This window comes from Lactuca virosa, chromosome 7, assembly GCF_052849685.1.
Source record: "Lactuca virosa cultivar CGN04683 chromosome 7, Lactuca_virosa_CGN04683_v6, whole genome shotgun sequence".
Taxonomy (NCBI): domain Eukaryota; kingdom Viridiplantae; phylum Streptophyta; class Magnoliopsida; order Asterales; family Asteraceae; genus Lactuca; species Lactuca virosa.
This window is the reverse complement of record NC_136432.1, coordinates 275,859,574-275,872,183: the sequence shown is the minus strand read 5'-3', so window position 1 is coordinate 275,872,183 and position 12,610 is coordinate 275,859,574.

Below are 12,610 nucleotides of genomic sequence, written 5' to 3'. Positions count from 1 at the left end.
ACTCAGAAATAGCTGGACTTCTAGAAATCAATACTTGTTGATTTTCTTACCAATGTTCAGATTTCTGATACAAGATGCTTCGATAAGACTTTATCTGTAATGGTCCGGTTCCCGGTACGTATTTTAAATAAAAGTAATTTCATTTATACACTGGGACTCGACGAGTTGGAGGCCCAACTCGTCGAGTAGACTGGACTTTGGACGCGGGTTTTAAGTAACCTACTCGAAGAGTCGGGAGCTCGACTCGACGAGTAGGACTGCCTGGATGAAACCCTAATATTTAGGGTTTGCACTCTATTTAAACACATTATCTCGTCCCATTTCAGCCTCCATCGTCTCTCACAGTCCAGAAAAGCCGTAACTCGAAACCCTAAAGCATTTGGAATGTTCTTGAGCCATTTTTGTGTGTTTGTGGTTGTTTGAAGCTTGAAGAAAGAAGTGGAAGCTTGGTGGTTCCAGAAGAAGCAAGTAGATCCAAAGGTTTTTCTTCATTTCCAGCTCATTCAAGGTAAAAAGCTTCAACCTTGACCATTTATCTCTTAGATCTCTAGTTAGGGCAAGTTTTTACCTTTTCTAAGCTTTAGTAGAGCCATATTCGGGATTTTATGGTTCTAAAGGGGTATGACTTCAGATCTGGAACCATTGAGGGTTCCCATGGCATAAAGGTGCCAACTTTATGGCCATGGGAGTTCCATGCATCATATAGACCCCATTTTAGAGCCTTTTGAGCCAAAATACCTATGCATGAACGTCAAGTTCATAGCTTTACGTGTAATATGGACCCTAGGAGGTCAGATCTATGTTTTGGATGCATTAAGACCATCTGAATAGTTTTTGACATAGAGGGATTCGGCGAGTCACTTATGTGACTTGGCGAGTTAGGTTGCATTTTCTCAAAACCCCTTCTGATAGCGAGTGTGTGTTGAGTTGGAAGAGGACTCAGCCAGTTGGGTTCATTATGGACCTGAAGATCATTGTACTCGACGAGTTCAAGGATGAACTCGGCGAGTCCAAGGCAATATCCCAAACATATGAAGATGAACTCGACGAGTTCAAGAATGAACTCGATGAGTTCAAGGATGAACTCGGCGAGTCCAAGGCAATATCCCAAACATATGAAGATGAACTCGACGAGTTCAAGGATGAACTCGGCGAGTCAAGGACTAAACACCTTAACTCAGATGAAGATGAACTCGACGAGTTCAAGAATGAACTCGGCGAGTCAGTTGTAGAAGGTCCCGACTTTGTTTAAAGGAGAACTCGGCGAGCCCTTATAAGGATCGATGAGTAGGATCGAGTCTTGGCGTTTTCATGATTTAGGAACTCGACGAGTTGTGGGGCCAACTCAGCGAGTTGAGTCAACTAGATGTTGACTTCGACCTAGAGTTGACTTTGACCAAGGTGTTGACCTTGACTTTGAATTTGACTTGAGTTAACCAGGAAATAGTAATTAAGGAAGATTGTTATGTGTAGGATCTGAGAGGGGTTGATTCCGACAGCAAGGACAGTTCAGACACTGTACGACATTGAGGTGAGTTACCTTTCAGTAGAAGTGGGTCTACGGCCACAATGCTGGCCCACTAGTAGGGATTGTATGTCGAGTAGTTGTCTTTGTGATAATTACTTGGGTTTGCCGCTATCTGATGTGTTTTAGATGCTAGTATAATATAATTTTTTGTGATAGTGGTAGTAAGGGGAATAGTCCTCGGTTACCGGTCGATACGGCCGAAGGGGTAGTATAGTACCCAACTATGCTAGACAATATGATTATGATATGTTATTATGAGGTAGTAGTAGGGGTGAAATAGTCCCCGTAACCGGTTGAGATAAACCGAAGGGGTAGGTCGAACACCCCGGTATGTCTGACAGGGGTAGGTTAGGCACCCCGGTATTCCTAGCAGGGTAGGTCAGACACCCAGATATGCCTGACAGTATGTTTATAGTATGGTATGTGGTATGATGGGGGAACTCACTATGCTTTGTGCTTACAGTTTTCGGTTTTGTTTCAGGTACCTCTTCAGCGAAGGGGAAGGAGCCGACACGGTAGCAACGCATCGCACACATATGATTTCCGCATTTTGAGATCCATGAGATTGTACTCTGACATATTTTTACTATTTTTATGATATAGTTTGAGACACGTGACTATGTTTTATGAAATGATATGAATCAATGATGCTTTTCAGTAAATTGTTTTACAAATCACTTAATTAAAAACGAAATTTTTGGTCTAGAAAATTGGGATATTACATTATCTAGGCTTCTCAAACTCATAAACCTTTGCTTAGATAGCTCATATATGTGTCTAAATTATTCAGAACTTACAACAATAAGTTCCGAATGTTCAAATTATTTGCCATTTCTCACAATTCGAACTATGAAGAGGGATGCCGTAATCATAATCGAATGTGAGAATGCAAATATCACAATTGATATCTCCTTAAAATCTACTTAGTGAAAGCGTTTCCTCACAATCATTTTCATGAAGCGAAGAGAAACCTTATGACACTTAGATTGTATGGTGTATGTGTTCCTATCCATGTGAATTTGTCAAAACCATAATCACAAGATGAGGTTAGTGACAAATCCAAACTCATATGGACTGAACTTGCTCAATCTTAATTTCTTGCCACCTTGCAGCACAAGGGCCTGCCATTGCTTCCAAGTTGTCATGCAAACAATTGATAACTCATAGAACTCATATGCATAGTCAACTTTAACTTGAATGGCCACAGAAACAAGAATATGTCAACACGATAGGTTACAAACCTCAAGTCGTGTGCTAGTGATTAACAATAAGTTTACTCTTGATTATTTCTTGAAACTTTTCAAGATCTTTAAGACTCCCACTGACCTCTTGACATATAAGTTTCTCTCTGTTAAGAAACATTACTTGACAAACAAATATTCAAGAGTTAGTGTGATTTCTTGTCAAGACAAACACTTCACACAATTGGTCTTAGTTGGTCTTTGTTTTATCCAAAACATCACAACTTACCAATTTCAAATGTATAAGAGTAGAAAACATTTTACTCTACATTTGGTAAGTGTTATAAACCTTTCTTAAGATTATGTCACTCAAGTTAAAATCTTGGAGTATGACTCTAACATTTGGTAAGTGTTATAAACCTTTCTTAAGATTATGTCACTAAGATGTCCTTAGAGGATAACTTGTGATATGGTTTAATAATCACTAAGATAATCATAAAACACGATACTCAAGTACTCTCCCATCTTTTCAGATTGGAGAAACTTTTATCTTTCTGCCGACTTTGATTCTTCTTATTCGTTCTGCTATACATTGAAACTTTTTACAGTGTGTTGGGTCTAAAATTATGGTTTATACTTTGCTTTTCTAGACAACTGTATTTTTCTGTAGTGTAATATGTGTTTGCGGCTGTGTTCACGGCCAGGTTGGTGTGTACGGCCGTAAACGTGTTTACGGCCGTAAACCCGTTCATGGTTGTGAACCTGTTCAAGGCCCTTGTCTCATATATATAGGGTGAGGGGTTCATGAGAGTGTACGGTCATTAGGAGCTTAAGTGTATGAAATCCAAGGTGTTTTAGAGAGAGAAACTAGAGAGAAGAAGAGAGTATTTGAGTGTAGGAATCTTGTAAGGAACTTCATTCTAATCAAATCATACAAGATTCATATTATTCTTCTTCTCCTTCTCTTCTATTTTGATCAGGCATCATCCGTTTGATTGGGATTTCAGACCATCAAACAGATCTGATTGATACACACGCATATTGGGGACTTACAAGTGGTATCAGAGCTTGGATTGTATCAATCAATTTTGTCAGATTTGGAGCTTATTTGATCTTATTTTTGAAGGATTTTTTCGTGTTTGGATAGATCTTGGCAAAATAAGGGGGGTTTGTTCTTCGTGTTTTTGATAAAAACGAGTTTTGGATCGAGTTTTGGAGCAAAAATGGGCAAAAATCGATGTTTTTATTCGTATCTGAACCTGGTTCACGGCCAGTTGAAGGTGTACGGCCGTAATCGCGTGTACGGCTAGGGTTTCTCAACGACGGCCGTATTCTCAGATTAGGGTTCCTCGGTGTTTTGGGCTTCCGAAGTCGGCCCAACTAGTTTACGATCCTCAGATCTTCGGCCCAGCAGGTGTTCGGCCTAGCAAAGTTTTCAGCTCCGGAGTTCGCACACGTGTTCGGTACAGCGTCCGTTTTCGGCTCAGCAGCGTGTACGGTCGTCGCGTGTAGATTCTTCACTGCAGCAGCCATCAGCCTATACTAAAAAAAAGGGGGGGGGGGGTTTGGGGGTGCCTGGATTCGAACCCGGGTCCCCTGATTCTTTAAAATCAGCGCCTTACCAATTGAGCTACCAAGCCACACGCTTCTTTCCTTCCAAATTTAATTCATAAAGACTCGCTGCTGCAACCTAATTTCGCATTTTTGAGATATTTTGCCCGAAAATTCAAATTTTTATTTTTAAATTTCATTTTCAACCAAAAATTTTAGTTTTTTTTTAATTTTGACCTCAAATTTTGACTTTGACTTTTAAAGTTTGACCTTTGACTTTAAACTTTGACTTTCAAATTTTCAAATTTAGCTTTTCGGTTTGACTTTTCAAGTTTGATTTTTTGAATTTCTCTTTTAAAGTTGACTTTGGAGGTTTTAAGTCAAAGGGCATATTTTTAAACAATGAGTTCTTCAAACATCCCGGTCAATGAAGTTTCTTGTTCTCAATCTTGTATTAAGACTGTCAATTTTTTACGTGATCAAATCGAGTTGATTAAAAGAGAAAATGAGGATCTAAAATATGAGAGATATACTATTAGGAAAGAACAAAAACCATTAAAAGAAAAATTAGAGGCCAAAACTAAGGGCTTCAGGAAATTGCAAGAAGATTACAGCAACAAGTGTGTAAACTATGATCACATTAAAAGCAAACTTGCTGCTATAACTGCAGAACTTGACACATTGAAAACTCGTTCAAAATGCTGATTTTAACTTCAAAAAATTCGATGTGTCAAGTGAGAGGGTTGCAACTATAATTGAAAAACAAATGAAATGGAAAGACCAGAAACAAGTAGGTCTAGGATATGAGAGTGTCCCTCCTCCATTTAATCATTCGTATTATGTTAATCCTTTAACAAAAGAAGAGATTGACAGAGAACCATATATGGTATATGGTAAACCAGCTACTGAACAGGCGACAGAAAATAGTGCTAGGAAATTAGATACTAACGTTTTTACTTCCCATGCAGATACATCTTTAAGCCAGGGAAAGCAGGAGTCTGGAGAGAATTGTGCTAATAATAATTCTGTTTTGAAAAATGATGTTTTTGTTTCAGATAATATTGTTTCTAAAACTGATGATTTGATTGGTGATGATTCTGTGTCTAATTCTAATGCTTCAAAAGTTGCTTGTGGTGATATATCTAATAATTCTGATGTTTCTGTTACTAGCACACCCACTGCACCTACACCTGTCACACAACCTGAATCATGCACTTGCTCATGTGGAAAGAGAAAGGGAGTTGCTAAGAGTAATACATCTGAAAAAGGCAAAGGCACGCCACCAGGGGCAGGAAGAAACAACTTCCCAGTGAAGAAAAAGACATGTTTTCACTGTGGAACACCTGGACACATTGCCCGAAACTGTCCAAATCGCGCATACGTTCCCTACTATGCACAAGGGTGGCAGAACGCGCCAAGAGGGATATACCCCAAAAGAAGCCCTTCAAGGTGAAAATCGTGAAATGGCGACTGGAACGCACAGAAGGCCAAGAATCAAAATCCCAAGGTGAAGAAGGGAATGCCGGCCAAGAAGCCAAATCCAAGAGATGCTCCCGTAAAGCCAAAATCTAAGTCGTCTCAACGGCCAGCTTCAAGTTCAAAAGCAAGAGACAAGGCACCCATCACCTAATGGGTTAAACCCGACTACAGATGGGTTCCAAAGGTTCAATCTCCCAAATCACGTAATGACTATAATATTTCTTCATCTTCTGTTTGTGATAAACGGGATATGTCATGGGAGAGAGTACCGTGCAAGGATGAAAAAGGTCAACCCAGTTTCAAAATGGACTGGGTTTCAAAGGCCAACTAATCCCGCTCTGTGTTGGAGCAGCTATGGAGGCATACCATCAGACTTCGGTTTGTTGGTAGTGGCTATTCCAGGCACATGATAGGGGTCATCTCTCAACTGTACAACATTCAGAACTTTGCTTGAGAGTATGTGTCTTTTGCAGGAAAGGAAGTAAGGAAGGAGAGGATCACAAATGGGGTTATGTGCTTAATGACATGAAGAATTTTCAGATATGTTCTGAGATTATGCGTACTGTTCTCAGACCTTCTGGATGCAAATTCAATCGATGACTTACGGTTTGATTTTTCTTCTCGATACTCCTGAGTTTATGTTACACTGTTTCATTTCAAAAACATTTTTCTTTAATTTCCTTATATGTCTTTCTTTAGTAGGTTGTTTTGGGAAGTGATATGAAGTATAGTGCTAAAGGGCAATTTATGATGCGTGTAATGCACTAAAGCCGAATTGTCTAGACTCAATGTGCTGGTAGGCTCAAAGGAGTCAAAAGGACTAGACTCAGTTTGAAAAATTGAAAGGACTTGACTAATATGAACTTAGATAGTTTCATTTGGACTGACCATACGACGCTCGGGTTGATTAAGCAGTGAGATAAACATGGGAGCCTGCGAGATACACTAAAAGTTAATTATCTAGAACTGTGGCTGAACATTTCCTTGATGTATGGACTCATGTCCTTAATTCCGGTATTGATAGGGCAACTGGGGGGTTCTGATAAAGTAGGTCTGTAGGAAATTATTTTCTTGCTTTCTATCTGTCAGTCATATGTTGCTTCCTTTGCGTGATTGGAACATATCCGACCTGGAATGCAACATATGCAACTCTATCTCTATGCATTTCCATATCTATGAAATTCTTTCTATTTGTTAGCCATATACTGTTCCCTCTGCGTGATCGGAAGATTCGACCTGGGACACAGCATATGCACTCTACTATCTCTCTAAACCCCTATCTATGTTAGTCATATGTTGTTCACTCTGTGTGATTGGAAGACATCCGAACTGGGATACACCATATGTATTTCTATATCTGACTTCTTTCTTAATGATTGAATACTCACCTAAAGTAAGGAGTTCTTTGGAAGTTCTTGATTACCGGGGTATATCGGGAAGTGGGAAACATGTTCTAGTACATCTAAAATTGAATCATTTAATAGGTTGTCTGTAGATCTTGCTGCTTAATTTAAGTGGACAACAATATCCTTGGTCTTCGTCAGCTAAATGTCCATTTAGGAATATATATCACAATGACTTGTCACTTATAATCTGTCCAAATTGTCAACATCCTTTGTGTTTAAGTGGTCCACAATACCGGTGATTGACCAGATCTAGACATGTTGGCGTGTGCTGATAAACGATATTGGATTGCTTGACAACTTTGATCCCAAATATTTTTTGTTTTTGTTAAATTTGTTCATAGTTTTCCTCTATGCACAAATTTAGGGGAGAATTAAAAAAAACCAAAAATCAAACAAAAATCAGAAAAATTAAAAAAATCCAAAAATAGTGTTATTTCTGTTTTATTTTTTGTTCAGAAAATCAATAATCCAAAAATATTTTTGTTTCTGTTTTATTTTTTCAGAAAATATAAAAAATCCAAAAATATTGTGTGCTAAGTTTTCTTTTAGTTTTGTTGTGTCTTGAAAAGTGAATTCAGATGTAGACGAGACTCATGGAGACTGTATCGAAAATTTCTGAGCCAAAGCTTCATCCGTGATCATCGAAGAATTCTCATTCGAAGGAGCAAAAAATGAAGACTATTCTTTCAACATTCAATCCTTCAACCCCAGAAGCAAGGTGAAGTTGCACTTGAAGATTATGTGACAGATTGCATTGAAGCCTCCTCAATCGATTTGCTTCTATCTATGAACCTGCTGAAGTGATCCAAAAAGATTAGCTCTCTCTGATTTTCTCTCTGAAGATTCTCAAGCTGAAAGCGCTATCTTTCAAGAATCTTATCAAGAAGCCTCCTCACCCAATGTACGTTTAGAGTCAAATTTTGAAGAAAAGGCCAACTGCTCAAGATGAAGTCATTCGTTGAAGATTCATCAAGTTCATCTTGAAGTTGTGAAAAATTTGAAGATTAATGCTGAAGCCAAGCTCCCGATGAAGATTGACAAGAAAAGCCAGCTACTTTTTAGGGGGAGTTTATTGTGTCAGTTAGAAAAGAAAGCTATAAACCAAGGGGGAGATTGTTGGGTCTAAAATTATGGTTTATACTTTGCTTTTCTAGACAGCTGTATTTTTCTGTAGTGTAATATGTGTTTGCGACTGTGTTCACGGCCAGGTTGGTGTGTACGGCCGTAAACGGGTTTACGGCCGTAAACCCGTTCACGGCCGTGAACCTGTTCACGACCCTTGTCTCATATATATATAGGGTGAGGGGTGCATGAGAGTGTACGGTCATAATTAGGAGCTTAAGTGTGTGAAATCCAAGGTGTTTTAGAGAGAGAAACTAGAGAGAAGAAGAGAGTATTTAAGTGTAGGAATCTTGTAAGGAACTTCATTCTAATCAAATCCTACAAGATTCATATTATTCTTCTTCTCCTTCTCTTCTATTTTGATCAAGCATCATCCGTTTGATTGGGATTCCGCACCATCAAACGGATCTGATTGATACACAAGCATATTGGGGACTTACAGTCAAACCTAGTGAGAGCATAAGTTTTATGCTAGTAAGATAATCATTATTATGCTAGTGGGAGCATAATTATTATGGTGAGTGTTGCGAATTAGCAATGTTAATTATAGAAAACAAAGGTTTCAATTCGCAAAGTTGCAGGGTTTGAAAAAATGTTTTGCTATAATTAAGGGAGAGGAACTCATACTTCATTTCAAATCTAAAAGCTTAGATTGTGATATTTTAATCAAATTTAGTCAAGGATATATATGAATGTTGGAATAGTTCAACATAAGGAAATTCTATATATGGAAATGTTATAGCAAGAGACTGGTAAAGTATCAGGTCTTTATGTAAGACATTATGAATCGTGTCCCATATGCTTCAGATATAGGATCGATTGCATGTGCTATAATATTCTCCTGTACTAATTTTCCAAATGCCTAGGGCATTAAGAGGGAAAAACGACTAGAACCGGATATGACTAAAGTTATTAAACAATTGTCAAGGACGATCTGAGGTTCGCTAAGGATTGGTTGCTTAAGGACAGTTGGAAGTATTATAATGAATGGACCATATTGATATGATTCTGAATAGATAGAATTCTATTAAGAATGGATAGTCATATGGCAAATATGGAAAAGTTTCCATAATAGGAGTTGGATATCAAGAATCTGAGTAAGTTAGAAACTTTTATGCAAGAAGGATGTTCAAAGGAATGTGCTTTGAATATGAGACTCCGTATCTATGGAATTGTCTTGTAACAATATCCAATGGAAAGTTTTGTAATTGGCAAAGTCTCTGTGACTTGTGTACATAGTCATTACAAAAGGATCACTGCATATAAGCTTAGAATCTAACAGATTACAGTAAGTGGCAAGGACTTGGTATTCTTACACTTACGATAAGAATTTGGAATTGTGAAATGAGTGTCGTTGGAAATGTTTACAATTGATCTATTTCACAAAGTAAGGACCATAGGTAAACATAGTGTGCATGCTTGGAGCATGGGATGGCTATTGTTTTAATTCAAGTATTAAGTTGATTAATCGAAACATTATACAATGAATAATTTGTAATCAATATGGTGATTAAATAAAAGGTGTTTTATTTATATTCAAAAGTTTTGAGACCATATTGGGTTCGATTATTCTTGTGTTTCACTTTGCATGTTTTGACTTCCCGAGTAACTAGGTTATTCAAACTATCCACAATCGATCATACTTTGGAAGTAGGTATTGAAGCTAGACTGTCATGAATGGGTCTGTAGATTGTCTAAAGGCGTTTAGACATAGCACAAGTTTGCTGCAGTGTTCATGAGTACTCCTGTAATAAGATTTGAGCATTGGATTAAACCCACGCTCATTTGAATCACTTCATGGATTTTATCACGAGTGATCATGAGACGATAATATATTATTTTCTTGAAACCAAGACATGTGAGTTGTAGTTTACAAGTCAGTTGCACATTGACATATGTAAACACACCAGTAACTTGGTGTTATAAAACATATTGTTGTGTGTGATTTGATGAGTAAGTACAAGAAAGCATTTGAGTCGAAGTTTATCCATTCCTTTTACCCAATGTGGGATAAATGCGATATATGTGGGCCCCTCGATGATTTAGTGATGACAACCCTAAGCGCTTGGCCAAGCTTGGACTGATTTGATTTGTTCAATTAGTCGATCGTCATAAATCGGAAATCGGGAAACAACACATAAGCAGAGAGAATGATTATAATCCATGTCTCAGTTCATACGATATCTAGAATGGAGGAATATATGATCCCTTATCTAATGGACGCGTCATTGACTAGGTCAGAGTTCGACAGTGACTTTTGAGACCTACGATTGCTAGTCGGGTTCTGAATTCGTACCTGCAATAATAGTTATCGACTTATCCAAGTGGGAGACTGTTGGATTAGGTGTCTAAGCCCATAACTATAATTGGTATGTACTTGACCCGAGAGTAGCATGGTCCATTTGGGTTGCCTTCACCAGAACAATCTGATAGGATGGATATTTGAGAAAGAGGTTATTTATGATTTATTAATATATTACAAGTATAATATATTAATTATGAAATCATATTATTTAATTAGTATTGATCAAGAATTAATTTAATTTAGTGATCAAAAGAGACTAATTAAATTAACGGGGACTGATTATGTAAATCAGTGATATATATAGTGTTTGGGCTATTGATACATGATGAGCTAAGTTTATGTAAGTATCCATGAAGAGTTAGCCCACATGAGATATGGATCATAACCTAAGTGTATGGATTAGGGTTTACCCATGACTCTTGGAATCCTACACTATATATGTGTTATCCCTTAGCCAAAATCGGTTACCCTAAGCATTCTAAGAGTTCTAAGAGAAACCTATCCGATTTTGGTGGTGCTTAACCTCTCTCTCAAAGTCCTCCTTTGTTCATGGTGTTTGTGAACCATTAGAGGCATCACACTTGAGGTGCTAAGCTCTTGAAAGGCCAAGAACTACAAACTACATCAAGAGGCATTCATATAACTTGATTTTATATGGTATATCCTCTATTGTATGCTAGTTAGTGATGGGTTTTGAGCATTCTAACACTCCTATGGTGTGCATGCAACCCAAGAAACCTTGGATATATGTTTTGTCTATTATACATGCAAACTTTCAATTTTCCAAGGTTCCATCCTAACTAGCATATCATGGGGTATATGTAATATAAAAACTAGTAGAATGGCATACCTTTTTTTGTAGCTTGGATTCCTTAAGACTTTGTGAGCCTAGCACCCCAAATGTGATGCCTCAAATGCTTCACACAACACCACCAACAATTGGAATAACTTGAGAGAAGATTCTATTGCACCAAAATCGGCCTAGTATCTCATAAGTTCTGATTTTACAAGGATGAGGCTTCTTTATATAGTGTGCATATTAGGGTTACACCATGTAACTCATGCCTTTCCACATTCCTCATGATCCATGGGTTTTAACCTCCATGGAGTATCCATGGGTCACCACATGGGTTTAGCCCAACATGAAGGATTATGGATCATAAGCCCACTATATATAAGAATGAATGATTTACCAAATCAATCCCCATTTATTTAAGTAGTCTCTTTTGATCACAAAATTAATTCCAAACTAATTCTTGATCAATACTAATTAAATAATTCATATTAATATATTAGAACTTATAATATATTAATAAACCATAAATATCCTCTTCTCATAAAAGTCTATCCAAATTATTCCGATGCCATGCAACCCAAATGGACCATGCCAAATCGGGTCAAGTACATACCAAATATAGTTATGGACTTAGACACCTTATCCAACAGTCTCCCACTTGGATAAGTCTAATAACTATAGTTGCAAGTATGACTTCAGGATCCGACCAGCAATCGTAGCTCTTTCAAAGTCTCGCAGAACTAAGTTGCGCCATTTTAGATAAGTGATCATATAATCCTCTGTTCTCAAGATATCTGTTGGACAAATACATGGAACAACGTCGTACTTATTGTCCAGCAGTTTGTTTCTTGATTTCCTATTTGCTTGACATAGAACTTAATCGAACACATCAATTCAGTTCTGACCGGGCCCGTCACATAAGTTAAAACAAAATCATCGAGGGGCCCAAGATATGGCTTCTAATCCTCCAAGGACTAAAAGGAACAGATAAAATTCGACTCATATGCTTGTACTGACTAATCATCAAATTGTACACAACATCACGTTTTATAACATCATGTTACTGATGCGTTTTCGTACTATAAATGTACAACCAACTCATAGTCAACAACTCATATCTCTTGGTTTGAAGAGTTATATGATATTACCGTCTCATGATCACTCAAGATAAATTCCATGAAGTGATACAAGTGAGTGTGGGTTGATTCCAATACTCAGAACTTATGAGCATGTTGTAGCAAC